The 18,284-nt window shown below is 37.4% G+C and overlaps 2 long non-coding RNA genes across 2 annotated transcripts; both read right to left on the bottom strand.

Annotated features, from left to right (window-relative positions):
* Window positions 1-5,245: 5,245 nt before the first annotated feature.
* Window positions 5,246-6,946, bottom strand: LOC129881610 (uncharacterized). Its single transcript, XR_008765635.1, has 2 exons — window positions 6,566-6,946; window positions 5,246-5,438 (listed from the first exon to the last, which is right to left on the bottom strand). It is a non-coding gene; the product is annotated as an uncharacterized LOC129881610 (long non-coding RNA).
* Window positions 6,947-11,668: 4,722 nt separating this feature from the next.
* LOC129881609 (uncharacterized) lies at window positions 11,669-13,369 on the bottom strand. Its single transcript, XR_008765634.1, has 2 exons — window positions 12,989-13,369; window positions 11,669-11,861 (listed from the first exon to the last, which is right to left on the bottom strand). It is a non-coding gene; the product is annotated as an uncharacterized LOC129881609 (long non-coding RNA).
* Window positions 13,370-18,284: the final 4,915 nt, after the last annotated feature.

Below are 18,284 nucleotides of genomic sequence, written 5' to 3'. Positions count from 1 at the left end.
CATCACAATCTTCCACTAAATTTTATATTTTTTTTATAATTATTTTAATTATTGTTAGGTCCTTCTTTCACACTTATAAATACCCACCTTATTTCATCATTTTGTTCATCAATCTTTCTCAAGTAACTCTTCTCTCTAGACACTCATTTACTCATTCTCAAAATATAATTTTAGTTCTTAGTAGTACATAAATACTATTCCAGTGATTCATATACTTCAGATAGTACACAAAACGCTCCGGCGAGGAGAAAATGCTAGGATTCAAGACTGTTTATTAAGTTCTTCGATTCTAAGTAATGCTTCAGATTTCAGGTTTGTAAGGCTTCAATGAGAGTATTTCTTCCACTCTCATTCCTAAAGTATTTTGATTATATGATAAATTATGTTTATTTTTTTAAAATTTTATATTAAGTTATGTGGGTTTTTATCCATTGGTTCTTCCACCCATGTAGTCCAAAAATATTTTAACTAAATCTCTTGTTTTCAAATAAGATTTTCTTATGGGTAATTCTTATTTCTACTTAATAGCATGAATCATGGTTGAACTAATAATTTTTGATCTATTTTGATGCAAAATGATTTCATATGTATGAATTGATGGTTTTCAAGTATTTTTCCCTATTTAGCTCTTTAAAGGTTCTTGAAATTCATGTGGTTGTTTAAAGCATAATTTTTAATTAATAAATTTCAAATTATTTATACATAATTTCATTTACATATATGTTTGAAAGTCGAAGTAATTTAAACCCCACCTAGTTTTACTATATTTTCAATGAAGTTTGACTTAAAAGCTTTGACTCGAAATGAATATTTATGAAAGCAATATCTATAATTAAAAGGGAGTCTTATGAAATAAAAGAATGATGAAATGATATGAATGATGGATTCTTTATGCAATAAGGACAATTCTTGCATATTTGAATTACCAAAGGTTTTAATGAGCTATTCTACCGAATATGATGTTTTGAATTCTCAATCTATATACTATGACTATTTTAAAGTATTAAACTATTCCGTGGGATTGACTTAGCACTGAATAGGGCATTGAGGTGGGATTCGGTAAGGGAATCCTAGTAGCAACTCTTTGTCTCATTAACTATGTGCCAACATAGAAGCCCTTGTAGGCTTAGGCTAATGGATCCACAAATAGCCCTTAAAGTTAAAGTTAAAAAAATAAATGAAGTTGACGGAGTTCTACCCGGTAAGTAGTCTCTCCAGCCAACGTAGGGGGTTAGTTGGATTTCATGTAATAGCTCGCATGGTCTTAAATGTCAATTATGGTCATTTTCCCACAATGTGAATGTTTTATAGGATATCTATGTGATTGATTATGCATGCATTGCATTATGTTTCATATAACATAAATATTTTAATGTTTCCTCAATGTTCATGCATGCTTACATACTTAGTACATTCAAAGTACTAACGCATACTCTTTTGCCTACATGATATTATCATGTAGGGACCGGTGCGCCTCCTCGTTCTCCTCCACATGGCTAGTTGAGATTTTGTTTGAAGAATACTTTTGGTGAGTTTCCATGTTTCAGGAACAATACTCATTATCTTTCTAGCTTATGATATGTTGAGATCTTTAAATGCTTACTATGACAGTTCTTTCTATTATGATTAAGGGTGAGCTAGGGACTTATTTTAGCCCTGTTAAATCTAAAAGTTAGGTATTGTTGGACATATGTAAGTTGAAGATTTACTATTATGATTTCTATCTGTTTATTTATTGTCATTACCTATAAAAGGCTAAAAGAATACTAAGAGACTTGTTTGAGCTACTTTCGGATTCCTCATTCGCCATGTCACGTTTAGAACCTAGGCTTGGGTCATGACACTTACCTCTTTTCTCATCTTCCAGTTTGGAGAAGTGGTCAGCCACCTGATTTTCATTACCTTTACGGTCCTTTACCTCAAAATCGAATTCCTGAAGCAACACACCCATCTGATTAACCTTGGCTTGGCATTCTTCTTTGTTATCAAGCATCTCAAGGCTACATGGTCAGTGTGCACTATCACCTTGGTACCCAAAAGGTACGCTCTGCATTTTTCGAACACATACACTACTGCCAACAATTCCTGCTTAGTCATAGTATAATTCTTTTGGGTTGCATTTAGTTCCTTGCTAGCATAATATATGGGATAAACGATTTTGTTGTGCTTTTGTCCTACGACAACCCCCGAAGCCATATCGCTAGCATCACACATGATCTCAAATGGAGCAGACCAATCTAGAGCAATAATCACTAGTGTTAAGATCAACTTCTCCTTCAAGCACTCAAACGCTTTTATGCATGCCTCATCAAAGTAGAACTCTACCTCCTTCTCCAATAATTTTCACATAGGGTGTGCAATTTTAGAGAAATTCTAGATAAAATGCCTATAAGAATCTGCATGACCCAGGAAGCTACGGACACCCTTTACAGGGATAGCAAGAGGTAATTTCTCAATCACCTCTATTTTCTCCTTATCGACCTTCAAACCTTTCTCCAAAATCTTGTGGTCCAGCAGAATACCCTCTTTGACCATAGAGTGTTATTTTTCCCAGTTTAGTACTTAGGTTGGCCTCTTCATATCTCTGCAAAGCCCTACTAAGATTCAACAAAGTGTCATTAAAAGTATCACCTACTATCACGACCCAACTCCATAGGCCGCTATGGGTGTCCAAGCTGGACACTCGCGTATACCCCTATCGCATAGTTACGTATTAGCACAACCTGTCCCCCGAGGGGTCATTACTTATCACACCTATTATTTAGGCAATATAACGCATAAGCCGCTGAGGCTAACATAGCATGTGGGGTCATTCCATGATATACATGCATATGAGCCGACAAGGCCGCCACGACAACGGGAATGTCCTAAACATAAATCATACAGACACGATCGAGCACACGTATAAACACAACCCACTTCCATGTCTACAGACTTCTAAGAGTATTAATAACAATATAAGGCAAGACAGGGCCCCCGTCGTACCCCTGAATATACAAATATATACATAGAAGGTCTAGTACCCAAAAGCTTGGCTTCGATTCAATGGAGCTTCTCCCAAACTTGCTGAGTGGAACCCTAAGCTAGCGGATCCCCAAAACGTGCGTCTGTACCTGCGGGCATGAAACGCAGCCCTCCAAAGAAAGGAGGGTCAGTACGATACATGTACTGAGTTATTTCAATGAAAACTTTATGAATGAGTTTAAAGATGATTTATGCAAAAGAGTTTATAAATGATGATTCTATGATGTTTCAAGCAAGTTAAGTCCCTAAAGATGTTTTATGATCAAAGATATGTAATGATGGAAGGCCTACACCCACATTACATGAGTTATATGATAGATGAGCTAATCCTATGATTTTACTATGATAATGTTAGATGGGCTATTCTTATGTTATTTTATACAGATGGATTGATATCTGTTGACACCTAATTTTGACCAACCCATAACTACTTTTTGGATTTCTATCCTAATAAATTGGCATTTTTCAAAATTATTTCTTTATTAAATAAATAAATTTATATTTAGTTTTACCCAATAAATCATATATTTTGACATTTGTAATTTATAATATTTGTGTTATTTATTAATATTATAACTATTATCTTTATTTTATTTTTTAAAATAACGAGTTTCATACATTTGAATATTTTTACATGTGTATTTAGTATATGTTATATATGTGTGTGTTTTTTATATAAAAAATATTACTTAACTAAGTTTATTTTATAATTTACTTATTCATATTAATATATACATATTACATATCTATATTACTCGTATGAAAATAGGTGAAACCTTCATCTCTGTCTAATTAGTCTTGTTAATTTGAGAATGTGTTTTACAGATTTTGGTATTTGAACCGCTACTACATTGACAATTCTTTAATCTGGGAATACATTGCTTATTTAGTGTAATTGTGGAGTTTGATTATCATAAGATAAAATATTCTTTGATAAATCTTCCTTTCTAGTACGTGTAATCGATATTATTTATTATTAAATGACTTTAATTTTGATTTTCTTAGATTCTTACTTGTACCTATTATGGTAAACTTTGCTTAATTAACTTAATTTTTGTCTTAATTAATTTCCTGCATCTGATATGGTAAGATATAATATTCCTTGATCAATTTTTCCTTTTATAGCATATACAATTGATGTTCTTAAAATTTGAACACTCTAAACCTAATTTATTTGAATTCTCAATTATTCCTATTATGGTAAATATCACTTTATTTTGCCTGTAAGTAATTATTTTTTTACAATTATTGATAGTGGTCCCTCTGGGCATAACTTTTGACTTTTGAAACATCTTTTTGGATAAATTTTGGATCAAATCTGGAAAGCAGATGTTGTTTGATTTTGTGGACAGAATTTTGAAAATTTTGCCATCTCTTTTGAAACGGATTAGGACTCTTTTGGCTGAGGTTTGAATTAAAAAACCGGGTCATCTGTCTTTGTTGACTTCATTGCATTTTATCCAAGGGTTCATCAATATAAAGAGAGAGTTACGAAAGAAGGGAGGGACGGACAGAAACAAGAAAGGCAAAAACACAAAAAAGAGTAGAGAAAGAAAGGAAAAGAACAAAATATATTTTACTTTACATTTCTTACATCTCAAACAAAAACAAAGCAATAAGAATAGTTGTCTTGTGCTTCAATATTATTTTGCTTGTTCTCAACATCACCAGTTAGATTTTATTTGTGTATCCTTCCTAACTGAAGCATCCAGATTAGTCCTAATCTTCTTCTTTATATGTAGGGGTCTATTATTTTAAATGTGTTCTTATTTTTGTTTGATTATTTTGTTCGGATGAAAATTGCATAATCATGTTATATCTCCATATTATTCGTACACCGCTTGCATTTTCCTTATGGTTTAGCAGGACGTGAACTTCAAAGTTTGAGACACGAAGAGCTTGCCTGAGCAAGAAATCTAGAATTTTATTGTTCTACTTTAAATTTTGTTTGTAATTTGTATTACTTTATTTATTTGCTTCTCTATGTGGTTTTGTAATAATTTTGTAAGTAACTCTCTATACAAATAGTGAAAAATTGGGGATAGACTAAGGGGAGGGGAACTGTCACGACCCAAAAACTGAGGTCATGATGACACACATCTCAAAACCCAATCTGATGTGTAACCCTAAAAATAAAACTCATACAAGACTCCCAAAGGGGAAAGTGATTCCACGATTTAAATAAATAACAAAAAAACAATGAAGAAATTATCCCAAAACCTGGTGTCATAAGTATAAAGAGCATCTAATACAAGGTTCGAATCTGAAGATACAACATAAGTCTCTGAATGGTACAAAAGACTGAAAAATAAAGATAGACTAGTGACGATCCGAATTCTGGGACCTCACCACTAATCTGAGAATACACAATCCGCTAGAATATTAACTGCCACGTGGGGTACCCCGACTAGTATCTGCATCAAAAAGGGACACAGAAGTAGGGGTGAGTACAATTCACATGTACTCAGTAGGTTTTAGCTGACTGAGTATAAGGAATTAATCAAACCTATGAAATAAACTAAGGAACGCTTCCACCTGCATACAGAAAAGTCCCACTTCGGCATCGGTGCCGCCAGTTTATATATATAGTGGCACGAGTAAAGAAAACCCATAATAACAACTCATAATCACAATTAATCGAATAATTCAAGCAACACAAATATCAATGCAATGCAATGCAATATGATGATGCAATGATGTGGTGGTACGGTGGAATCAAGACTGTCGCACAGCCTGTCGTATACACCTGCTGAGCTGTGCTACCAAGCAGGACCCATGGGGGTCTCGCAGACCATATACCTCAATCACAATATCTCATTATCCTTGCCACCTCCTCGTGGTCAAGGGATCACAATGCATCCACTACCCTGCCAGAAAACTGCCTCGATCAGGGACTCAAGATACAAAGGTTAGGATCACAATGCATCCACTACCCTGCCGGAAAACTGCCTCGATCAGGGACTCAAGATACAAAGGTTTAAAGGTGTTTCATTTTCTTTCTCAAAAAGAATTTCCATATTTCTCAACTTCCCATGTTTCATGATATGATGAATGAGGATGAATGCATCAAAACATATATGCATGGAAGTAATAATCAACTCACATGTGGTATAAGGTTCAAAGTTCTCAAAACTTAACCTACACATGATATTCACCCTCAATAAATAGTAACGGGAAGAACACACTTTCATTTAAATATTCACCCCTTTCTCAACAATATTTCAATACTCAAGTATGCTCAAAACCCCCAACTCAATCTCTCAGGCGGCATCACAAGTCAAATAATATACTCAAGCCTCTCTCTTAGGCAAATCATAATTCACATGCTCTCAAAGCAAATAAGATAACAAATAAGGCCCCCACACGGGCTATGTAATACAAATAAACCCCGTCACGGCAACACATTAATAAATAAGCCTCCACACGGACATCACAATATATATAACATTCTCAACTCATACTACAACCCCATCCCAAAGTCTATAACATATGAATGACTAATTACCCCATCTCAATCTCAAAGAAAGATAGCCAAACCTACCTCAATTGCCGAAACCGCACTCGAATACCTCCACCGGACAAGCAACTCTCGAATTCAGCGCCCGGAATGACAATCCACTATCAACAATGAAACATACACGTCACAAGGAGTCCAATGACACCCATATTGATAGGTTTCGGAACCGAGGGTAAAATGGTCCAAAAATTAACTATTTTCGAAAAGGGTCAAATCTGGAAATTTATTGAACAATCCCATTCTATTGGTAATAAGGAACTCATGGTTGAAAAACCCATAAAAATAGAGCTCAAAACGAGTTGGAAATCACAATTTTCCTTAAATTCGGATTAGGGAAGAAACAAAGATTTTTGGAGTTTGAAACTAAAATTTAAGAGTTAAAATCGTCAAAAACTTAATGAAAAAGGAAGGTTTTAGGTCAAAAATCACTTACCCAACACTTTGCCTCGAAAATCTCTTCTCAAATCACCTCAAGGAGTTCAAGAACTCAAACAAATGATGAAAAATATTGAAATGGGAAGAAAGGGGAATTTTCTGCCCAAAAAGTTACTGTTCACGCGTGTTACTGTTCACGCGTGTTTTGTACAAATTTTCGAAAATCACCCTCAAGGTCATTACAATATCCACCACTAAAAAGGATGTTCGTCCTCGAACATAAGATAAAATAAAGTACCTGGGGTCTCAAAAAGCTGAGGGTACCGAGCCTGCATATCAGACTCTAACTCCCAAGTCGCCTCCTCAGCAGGCCGATGCTGCCACTGCACCTTGACCGAAGCGACCTCCTTGGTCCTGAGTCTACGAAGCCGCCTATCTAGAATAACTGTCGGCTCCTCCTCATAAGTCAAATTCGGACTCAACTCTACCGCATCATAAGAAATCACATGAGACTCATCCGGTATGTACTTGCGAAGCATGGAAACATGAAACACCGGATGGACAGCTGATAATTTAGGGGGTAAGGCCAACTTATACGCCACTCCACCTACTCTCCTCAGGATTTCAAACGGGCCAACAAACCTTGGGCTAAGCTTGCCCTTCTTTCCGAACCTCATTACACCCTTCATGGGCGATATTTTAAGCCACACGCAATCACCCACCATGAACTCTAAGGGACGAACCCTCCTATCAGCATAACTCTTCTGACGACTCTGAGCTGTCAATAGTCGACCCTGAATCAAACGTACCCGCTCCACAGCATCCCTAAGTAAGTCAGTATTCAATGCATCAACCGCAACAGAATCAAACCATCCAATGGGTGATCGACACCTACGACCATACAATGCCTCAAATGGTGCCATTTGAATGCTGGAGTGATAACTGTTATTATAGGCAAACTCTGCTAAGGGCAAGTGTTGGTCCCATCGGGCACCAAAATCAATCACACAGGCCCTAAGCATATCCTCCAACACCTGAATAGTCCGCTCGGACTGACCATCGGTTTGGGGATGAAATGCTGAACTCATCTCTAGCCGCGTACCCAAACCACGCTGTAATGCCTTCCAAAAGTGAGAGGTGAACACTGAACCCCGATCCGATACAATAGAGATAGGCACCCCATGCAGCCTAACAATCTCACGAAGATAGATCCTAGCTAACTGATCCGCATTGTAGCTAGTCTTCACCGGAAGGAAATGGGCTGATTTGGTCAATCGATCCACAATCACCCAGACAGAGTCATACTTACCCAATGCCATGGGTAATCCAGACACGAAGTCCATAGTGATACGCTCCCATTTCCACTCAGGAATGGGCATCCTTTGCATAGGACCACCCGGTTTCTGATGCTCATATTTCACTTGTTGGCAATTTAAACACTTAGCCACAAAATCAATAATGTCTCTCTTCATGCCACACCACCAATAGTGTTGTTTCAAGTCATGAAACATCTTTGCCACTCCCGGGTGAATCGAATACTTGGAACAATGAGCCTCCTCCAATATCATACGTACCCATTCACTAACCTTGGGCACACAAATGCGACCATTAATCCTCAAAACTCCTTCCGAATCAAGAGAGGCTGATTTTGCTTCACCACTTAACACTTTGTCTCGAATGGCCCTCAACTTTTCATCTTCAAACTGGTGTGTACGAATCTGGTCCATCAAAGTAGACCTAGCCTCTACAAAGGCCAAAATACCATGATGTGTAGAAATATCAAGTCGGACCAACTGTCTAGCCAATGACTGAACCTCCAACGCCAAAGGCCTCTCCACAGCCTTAAGAAAGGCCAAACTACCCATGCTAGATGCTTTGCGACTCAGGGCATCCGCTACCACATTAGCTTTGCCCGGATGATAAAGTATGGTAATGTCATAGTCTTTCAATAACTCTAACCACCTACACTGCCGCATGTTCAGATTCGGCTGAGAAAAGATATACTTAAGGCTACGATGGTCAGTATAGACCTCGCAATGCACTCCATAGAGATAATGCCTCCACAACTTCAGAACAAACACCACCGCTGCTAATTCTAAGTCGTGGGTAGGATAGTTCTTCTCATGTACCTTCAACTGTCGAGAAGCATAAGCTATAACTCTACCTTTTTGCATCAATACACCACCCAAGCCGACTCCCGAAGCATCACAAAACACAATAAATGCCACGCCCTCCTCGGGTAAGGCTAGAATAGGTGCTGAAGACAATAATTCCTTGAGCTTTTGAAAGCTCGCCTCACACTCATCAGTCCATTGAAATGCCACGGTCTTTTGAGTTAGCCTAGTCAATGGGGCTGCAATAGAAGAGAATCCTTGAACAAACCGACGATAGTAGCCTGCCAACCCAATAAAACTCCGAATCTCGGTAACCGAAGTAGGCCTAACCCAATCACGAACCGCTGCAACTTTGGCTGGATCAACCATAATACCATCCTTGGTCACTATATGACCCAAGAATGTCACGGACTCAAGCCAAAACTCACATTTGGAGAATTTTGCATACAACTTCTCCTCTCTCAATCTCTGAAGGACTGTCCTCAGGTGCCTAACATGATCCGCCTCATTCTTGGAATAAACCAAGATGTCATCAATAAAAACGATCACAAACGAGTCCAAATAAGGTCGAAATACCCGGTTCATCAACTCCATAAAAGCAGCCGGGGCATTAGTCAACCCGAAGGACATAACCACAAACTCATAATGCCCATAACGAGTCCTGAATGCAGTCTTCGGGATATCAGATTCCCGAACTCTCAACTGATGGTAACCCGACCCCAAATCAATCTTTGAGAACACCGATGTGCCTTGAAGCTGGTCAAATAAATCATCAATGCGAGGGAGAGGATACTTGTTCTTGATAGTGACTTTGTTCAACTGTCGATAGTCAATACACATCCTCATAGTACCATCTTTCTTCTTCACAAATAAAACCGGTGCACCCCACGGTGATACACTAGGTCTAATAAACCCTTTCTTCAATAAATCTTCCAATTGTTCTTTCAACTCTTTCAATTCTGCCGGAGCCATCCAATAAGAAGAAATAGAGATGGGTTTAGTGTCATGCTCCAAATCAATCACAAAATCGATATCACGGTCAGGAGAAACTCCCGGCAAGTCTGTAGGAAATACATCCATAAACTCTCTCACCACCCTCGTAGTCTCTATATGAGATGACTCCGTGGTGAGATCACGTACATGAGCCAAATAAGACAAACAACCCTTATCCATCAAGCGACGAGCACGAATATAAGATATCACCCCCTTAGGATACGAACTCGGATTACCCTTCCATACTAAGCTAGGTAAACCGGGATAAGCTAAGGTCACGGTCTTTGCATAACAATCTAATATAGCATGATAAGGAGATAACCAGTCCATACCCAATATCACATCAAAATCAAGCATGTCTAGTAAAATCAAGTCTGCACGGGTCTCTCTACCCGAAAATATCACCAAACATCCCTTGTATACCCGATCCACTACTAAAGATTCACCTATTGGGGTAGAAATAGTAATAGGCACAATAAGGGACTCACTCACATAATCAATACCCACATCGAAATAAGTCGACACATAAGAATAGGTAGACCCTGGGTCAAATAATACTGACGTAAAATGATGGCAAACCAGAACAATACATGTAATAACCACATCAGAGGCCTCTGCCTCAAATTTACCTAGTATAGCATAGCATAATTAATAGTCACCCTTAGCTTGTGAACCACTACAACCACCACCTCGAGTACTCCATGAAGCACCTCAAACAACTAAAACTGGTGTATTGCAGACAACTTGTGACCCTGGCTAAATAGAAGAAGAATCACATATTTGCCCCTTATTCAAACTCACCATCACAAAACAACCTAAGTAAACTACTCCCAACTCATCATAGGAGGACCGACAGGTCTATGAGCAAGAATAGACCTCTATCACTTCTTAGCCATTCCCGCAATTATAAAAAGAAATAAGACATTCCATGTGCCTTCAAGATACCCAATTTTGAACAACCTGTCCTGACACTTGGTCAAAAAGATATAAACCTTCTCAACAGTGATAACCTCAAACTTGGGAGACAATACCCTGACGACATAGGTCTAACATAAACATAGCAACGCTAGAAGACATAGGTGGAACCACAGATCTCAAAGGAATCCAAAGTGGGCTAATTAGATATCTAAAATTTGAAATCTAACTGTCAAAGTCTAACCGACCATCTTCCATACTTTTTTTTTGTTGCTCCACATCTTCATACTCATAATCAGGCTCGAATAGGCATCACTAAATCATCCTTAAGCAAGAGCCGATATTTCGAACCCGACAGTTACTTTTAATGCGGAAGGAATAGATCAGAGGTAAATAACACTTGATATGAATAAATCGCACGAAGGGAGTAAAAAGAAAGAAATTCTCCTATTAAGTATCTTGTAGCCTCTCGAAGATAAGTACGGACGTCTACGTACCGATCCGCAAGACTCTACTAGACACCCTGCTCTTTAACTTATAAGACCGGTGAACCTAGTGCTCTGATACCAATTGTCACGACCCAAAAACTGAGGTCATGATGACACACATCTCAAAACCCAATCTGATGTGTAACCCTAAAAATAAAACTCATACAAGACTCCCAAAGGGGAAAGTGATTCCACGATTTAAATAAATAACAAAAAAACAATGAAGAAATTATCCCAAAACCTGGTGTCATAAGTATAAAGAGCATCTAATACAAGGTTCGAATCTGAAGATACAACATAAGTCTCTGAATGGTACAAAAGACTGAAAAATAAAGATAGACTAGTGACGATCCGAATTCTGGGACCTCACCACTAATCTGAGAATACACAATCCGCTAGAATATTAACTGCCACGTGGGGTACCCCGACTAGTATCTGCATCAAAAAGGGACACAGAAGTAGGGGTGAGTACAATTCACATGTACTCAGTAGGTTTTAGCTGACTGAGTATAAGGAATTAATCAAACCTATGAAATAAACTAAGGAACGCTTCCACCTGCATACAGAAAAGTCCCACTTCGGCATCGGTGCCGCCAGTTTATATATATAGTGGCACGAGTAAAGAAAACCCATAATAACAACTCATAATCACAATTAATCGAATAATTCAAGCAACACAAATATCAATGCAATGCAATGCAATATGATGATGCAATGATGTGGTGGTACGGTGGAATCAAGACTGTCGCACAGCCTGTCGTATACACCTGCTGAGCTGTGCTACCAAGCAGGACCCATGGGGGTCTCGCAGACCATATACCTCAATCACAATATCTCATTATCCTTGCCACCTCCTCGTGGTCAAGGGATCACAATGCATCCACTACCCTGCCAGAAAACTGCCTCGATCAGGGACTCAAGATACAAAGGTTAGGATCACAATGCATCCACTACCCTGCCGGAAAACTGCCTCGATCAGGGACTCAAGATACAAAGGTTTAAAGGTGTTTCATTTTCTTTCTCAAAAAGAATTTCCATATTTCTCAACTTCCCATGTTTCATGATATGATGAATGAGGATGAATGCATCAAAACATATATGCATGGAAGTAATAATCAACTCACATGTGGTATAAGGTTCAAAGTTCTCAAAACTTAACCTACACATGATATTCACCCTCAATAAATAGTAACGGGAAGAACACACTTTCATTTAAATATTCACCCCTTTCTCAACAATATTTCAATACTCAAGTATGCTCAAAACCCCCAACTCAATCTCTCAGGCGGCATCACAAGTCAAATAATATACTCAAGCCTCTCTCTTAGGCAAATCATAATTCACATGCTCTCAAAGCAAATAAGATAACAAATAAGGCCCCCACACGGGCTATGTAATACAAATAAACCCCGTCACGGCAACACATTAATAAATAAGCCTCCACACGGACATCACAATATATATAACATTCTCAACTCATACTACAACCCCATCCCAAAGTCTATAACATATGAATGACTAATTACCCCATCTCAATCTCAAAGAAAGATAGCCAAACCTACCTCAATTGCCGAAACCGCACTCGAATACCTCCACCGGACAAGCAACTCTCGAATTCAGCGCCCGGAATGACAATCCACTATCAACAATGAAACATACACGTCACAAGGAGTCCAATGACACCCATATTGATAGGTTTCGGAACCGAGGGTAAAATGGTCCAAAAATTAACTATTTTCGAAAAGGGTCAAATCTGGAAATTTATTGAACAATCCCATTCTATTGGTAATAAGGAACTCATGGTTGAAAAACCCATAAAAATAGAGCTCAAAACGAGTTGGAAATCACAATTTTCCTTAAATTCGGATTAGGGAAGAAACAAAGATTTTTGGAGTTTGAAACTAAAATTTAAGAGTTAAAATCGTCAAAAACTTAATGAAAAAGGAAGGTTTTAGGTCAAAAATCACTTACCCAACACTTTGCCTCGAAAATCTCTTCTCAAATCACCTCAAGGAGTTCAAGAACTCAAACAAATGATGAAAAATATTGAAATGGGAAGAAAGGGGAATTTTCTGCCCAAAAAGTTACTGTTCACGCGTGTTACTGTTCACGCGTGTTTTGTACAAATTTTCGAAAATCACCCTCAAGGTCATTACAATATCCACCACTAAAAAGGATGTTCGTCCTCGAACATAAGATAAAATAAAGTACCTGGGGTCTCAAAAAGCTGAGGGTACCGAGCCTGCATATCAGACTCTAACTCCCAAGTCGCCTCCTCAGCAGGCCGATGCTGCCACTGCACCTTGACCGAAGCGACCTCCTTGGTCCTGAGTCTACGAAGCCGCCTATCTAGAATAACTGTCGGCTCCTCCTCATAAGTCAAATTCGGACTCAACTCTACCGCATCATAAGAAATCACATGAGACTCATCCGGTATGTACTTGCGAAGCATGGAAACATGAAACACCGGATGGACAGCTGATAATTTAGGGGGTAAGGCCAACTTATACGCCACTCCACCTACTCTCCTCAGGATTTCAAACGGGCCAACAAACCTTGGGCTAAGCTTGCCCTTCTTTCCGAACCTCATTACACCCTTCATGGGCGATATTTTAAGCCACACGCAATCACCCACCATGAACTCTAAGGGACGAACCCTCCTATCAGCATAACTCTTCTGACGACTCTGAGCTGTCAATAGTCGACCCTGAATCAAACGTACCCGCTCCACAGCATCCCTAAGTAAGTCAGTATTCAATGCATCAACCGCAACAGAATCAAACCATCCAATGGGTGATCGACACCTACGACCATACAATGCCTCAAATGGTGCCATTTGAATGCTGGAGTGATAACTGTTATTATAGGCAAACTCTGCTAAGGGCAAGTGTTGGTCCCATCGGGCACCAAAATCAATCACACAGGCCCTAAGCATATCCTCCAACACCTGAATAGTCCGCTCGGACTGACCATCGGTTTGGGGATGAAATGCTGAACTCATCTCTAGCCGCGTACCCAAACCACGCTGTAATGCCTTCCAAAAGTGAGAGGTGAACACTGAACCCCGATCCGATACAATAGAGATAGGCACCCCATGCAGCCTAACAATCTCACGAAGATAGATCCTAGCTAACTGATCCGCATTGTAGCTAGTCTTCACCGGAAGGAAATGGGCTGATTTGGTCAATCGATCCACAATCACCCAGACAGAGTCATACTTACCCAATGCCATGGGTAATCCAGACACGAAGTCCATAGTGATACGCTCCCATTTCCACTCAGGAATGGGCATCCTTTGCATAGGACCACCCGGTTTCTGATGCTCATATTTCACTTGTTGGCAATTTAAACACTTAGCCACAAAATCAATAATGTCTCTCTTCATGCCACACCACCAATAGTGTTGTTTCAAGTCATGAAACATCTTTGCCACTCCCGGGTGAATCGAATACTTGGAACAATGAGCCTCCTCCAATATCATACGTACCCATTCACTAACCTTGGGCACACAAATGCGACCATTAATCCTCAAAACTCCTTCCGAATCAAGAGAGGCTGATTTTGCTTCACCACTTAACACTTTGTCTCGAATGGCCCTCAACTTTTCATCTTCAAACTGGTGTGTACGAATCTGGTCCATCAAAGTAGACCTAGCCTCTACAAAGGCCAAAATACCATGATGTGTAGAAATATCAAGTCGGACCAACTGTCTAGCCAATGACTGAACCTCCAACGCCAAAGGCCTCTCCACAGCCTTAAGAAAGGCCAAACTACCCATGCTAGATGCTTTGCGACTCAGGGCATCCGCTACCACATTAGCTTTGCCCGGATGATAAAGTATGGTAATGTCATAGTCTTTCAATAACTCTAACCACCTACACTGCCGCATGTTCAGATTCGGCTGAGAAAAGATATACTTAAGGCTACGATGGTCAGTATAGACCTCGCAATGCACTCCATAGAGATAATGCCTCCACAACTTCAGAACAAACACCACCGCTGCTAATTCTAAGTCGTGGGTAGGATAGTTCTTCTCATGTACCTTCAACTGTCGAGAAGCATAAGCTATAACTCTACCTTTTTGCATCAATACACCACCCAAGCCGACTCCCGAAGCATCACAAAACACAATAAATGCCACGCCCTCCTTGGGTAAGGCTAGAATAGGTGCTGAAGACAATAATTCCTTGAGCTTTTGAAAGCTCGCCTCACACTCATCAGTCCATTGAAATGCCACGGTCTTTTGAGTTAGCCTAGTCAATGTAATTGAAACAATGGTCTAAAATTACTGTGCCAATAATTTTATTCTAGTATTGTCTTCTTGTATATTACAAACATGAATTTCAAAAAATGATTTGCCTAACTTGTATATGTTTACATTTGTCTAATTTAAACTAAAATTACCAACCTATATTATTAGAATAATTGTTTAAATAATTAAGCTTACATCAGAACATGTATGTCGTTTAGAAATCATGGCTATAAGATTTAATTTTCAATAGGTTAACCACATAGAAATCATGTCTAATGTAGTATGTTATCATCTATAAAACATGCCTATGAGTTTAATAAATATTTTCTCCATTTTATAGAAATCATGTCTATAGGCCATTATAAATATTTTTAGTATAATATTATTAATAGAAACCATGCCTTTAAATTCTTAATAAATATTTCAGCACCTTATATTAAAACCATGCCTCTAGAATTGTAGTACATGTTTATCATAATATTATATATAGAGACCATATCTATAGAATTTTGACAAATATTTATCATGTTATTCTATTTTTGAAACCATGCCTACAATTTTAATAAATTTTTAGCACACCATTTCATTTAGACACCATGTCTATAAATAGTATTTTAAATAAATTTCAACATGCTAATCACCTAGATATCATATTTATAGGATTTAATATTATTTCAAGCATATAGAAATCATGCCGGTAAGAATATTTTATCATATAACAATCATGTTTATATGTATTATAATTTTAATATGCCAATTAAATAGATATTAAGTCTTTCATAAATATTTTTATAATATTATGTGTAGAAGTCATGCCTATAGGGTTCTAATAAATATTTATTATATTATTTTATTTTTTAAATCGTGTCTATATTTTAATAAATCTTTAACATATCAACATTTAGAAATCATATTTATAGTATTTTAATAAATTTTCAGCACGCTGCTAACTAAGAATCATGTTAATAGGATTTTATAAACACTATTAGTTAATAACTAAAATTATCAAGCATTCTTCCTTTTATTATAATCACCTTAGTAATTAAAATTTCCTTCATATGTCTAAATAATAAAATTTGTCATTCATGTTATTCAAGTTTTTATATTTACGAACCTACGTCTGATTGTATGCACACCCATAATCATTATGACCTTCACAACTTATCTGTGTTTTCAAGTACGTTAATTAATTAATGTAGAGGCTTATTTAAGATTTTACATGCTAAATGTCATCTTACTTGTTTTGTTTGACGATGTGTCTAATTAGGATGCCTATAGTTTTTTTTAGTCTAAAACCTACCCTAATAGTACATCCAATGCCTCTTGGATATTAAGTTGGGACGTTAGATTTTATTATTATTTTTAGATCGATTTAGGATTATAATAATAAATAAACTTAGGAGGGGTAGGGTAGATAGGCCCTTCGTAAATGATGAAAGTCGACCCGAGTAGAAAAATGACAAAATACTATATTTTTGTCTTCCTATTAATAAGCCGGCGCTGTTCCGAAGAATGTGAATACATAAATATTTTTATCCCATCTATTTTAAAATATTTTCGTTTGTACATATTTGGGGTAGTTTAATGTTAAAAACTAAAATATTTCCTTTTAGGCATCACTAATTTCTATTGCCTTTACTCTTATTTAATTAGTTAATAATATTTATTTATCCTGTATTAATTCTAACATTAATTATTTAGTTTAGCTTAATTAAATCCCTTGAAGGGAAACCATTTTTTTATGATCGTTTGTTTCGTTTAAGTGATTTATTTAAATTATCCCTCTTTTATTTAATAATTTTTATACCAAGTCTATTACTCTTATAAATTATCCTAAATGTTTTAAGATTTATATTTCTTTCAAATTGTTTACTGCTTTGATTATTGTTAAAACACATTTTCCCAAAGTTAGTCAAATTATTTTCAAATCATCGGACAATCGCATGTTAGCGGCTATTTTAAATGCTAAAACCTTCTTAAAATAGTAATAAGAACCTCGTACCTTTTTCTCTAAATTTTTAAGACTTAAATCTGTTAGGGTCTTTTAAATTAAGTTTTCTTAATTTCTTAAAAAAATTAAGTGGCGACTCTTCTTTTCTAAAGTAAAATTGAAATTAATTTTAAACCGTCTTTTTCCGACATAACAATATCTATTATTATCTTTCCCTCTGAAGTTTATGATCATGTTTTATGAGTTCCGTTTGGATAATGACTAAGCACCGAAAGGACTATTGGGTGGAGTTCGGTCCGGTAACCAAAGGTTTGTTATCCAAGGAAATCCTATAGCAACCTTTAGTCCCAAACTACGTTGCCCGCATAGGTTCAAAGACGTCATTATGGTGAAACTAGTGGATCCACATAGCAAAGTTAAAAGAGTTACTAATGGAGTATGCCCTGGCAAGGTATCCTCCCCGTCTCGATGTGGGAGTCATCAAATTTCATGTATTAGCTAACATGGTCTTATATGTCCGTTAAAGGTCCTATCCCACAACAGTTTCAGTTGAGTTATGAGTTCTGACGTTAATTATGAGATTTTGATGCTGTGACCAATGAGATGAATGTTTTAATATTTTCATGACTTTATTCATGTTTTAAAGATATTAGTT

The sequence above is a fragment of the Solanum dulcamara genome, chromosome 3 (assembly GCF_947179165.1).
Source record: "Solanum dulcamara chromosome 3, daSolDulc1.2, whole genome shotgun sequence".
In the NCBI taxonomy this organism is placed as follows: Eukaryota; Viridiplantae; Streptophyta; class Magnoliopsida; order Solanales; family Solanaceae; genus Solanum; species Solanum dulcamara.
Note: the sequence above shows the minus strand (reverse complement) of the source record. Positions and strands in the feature narration are given on the sequence as shown.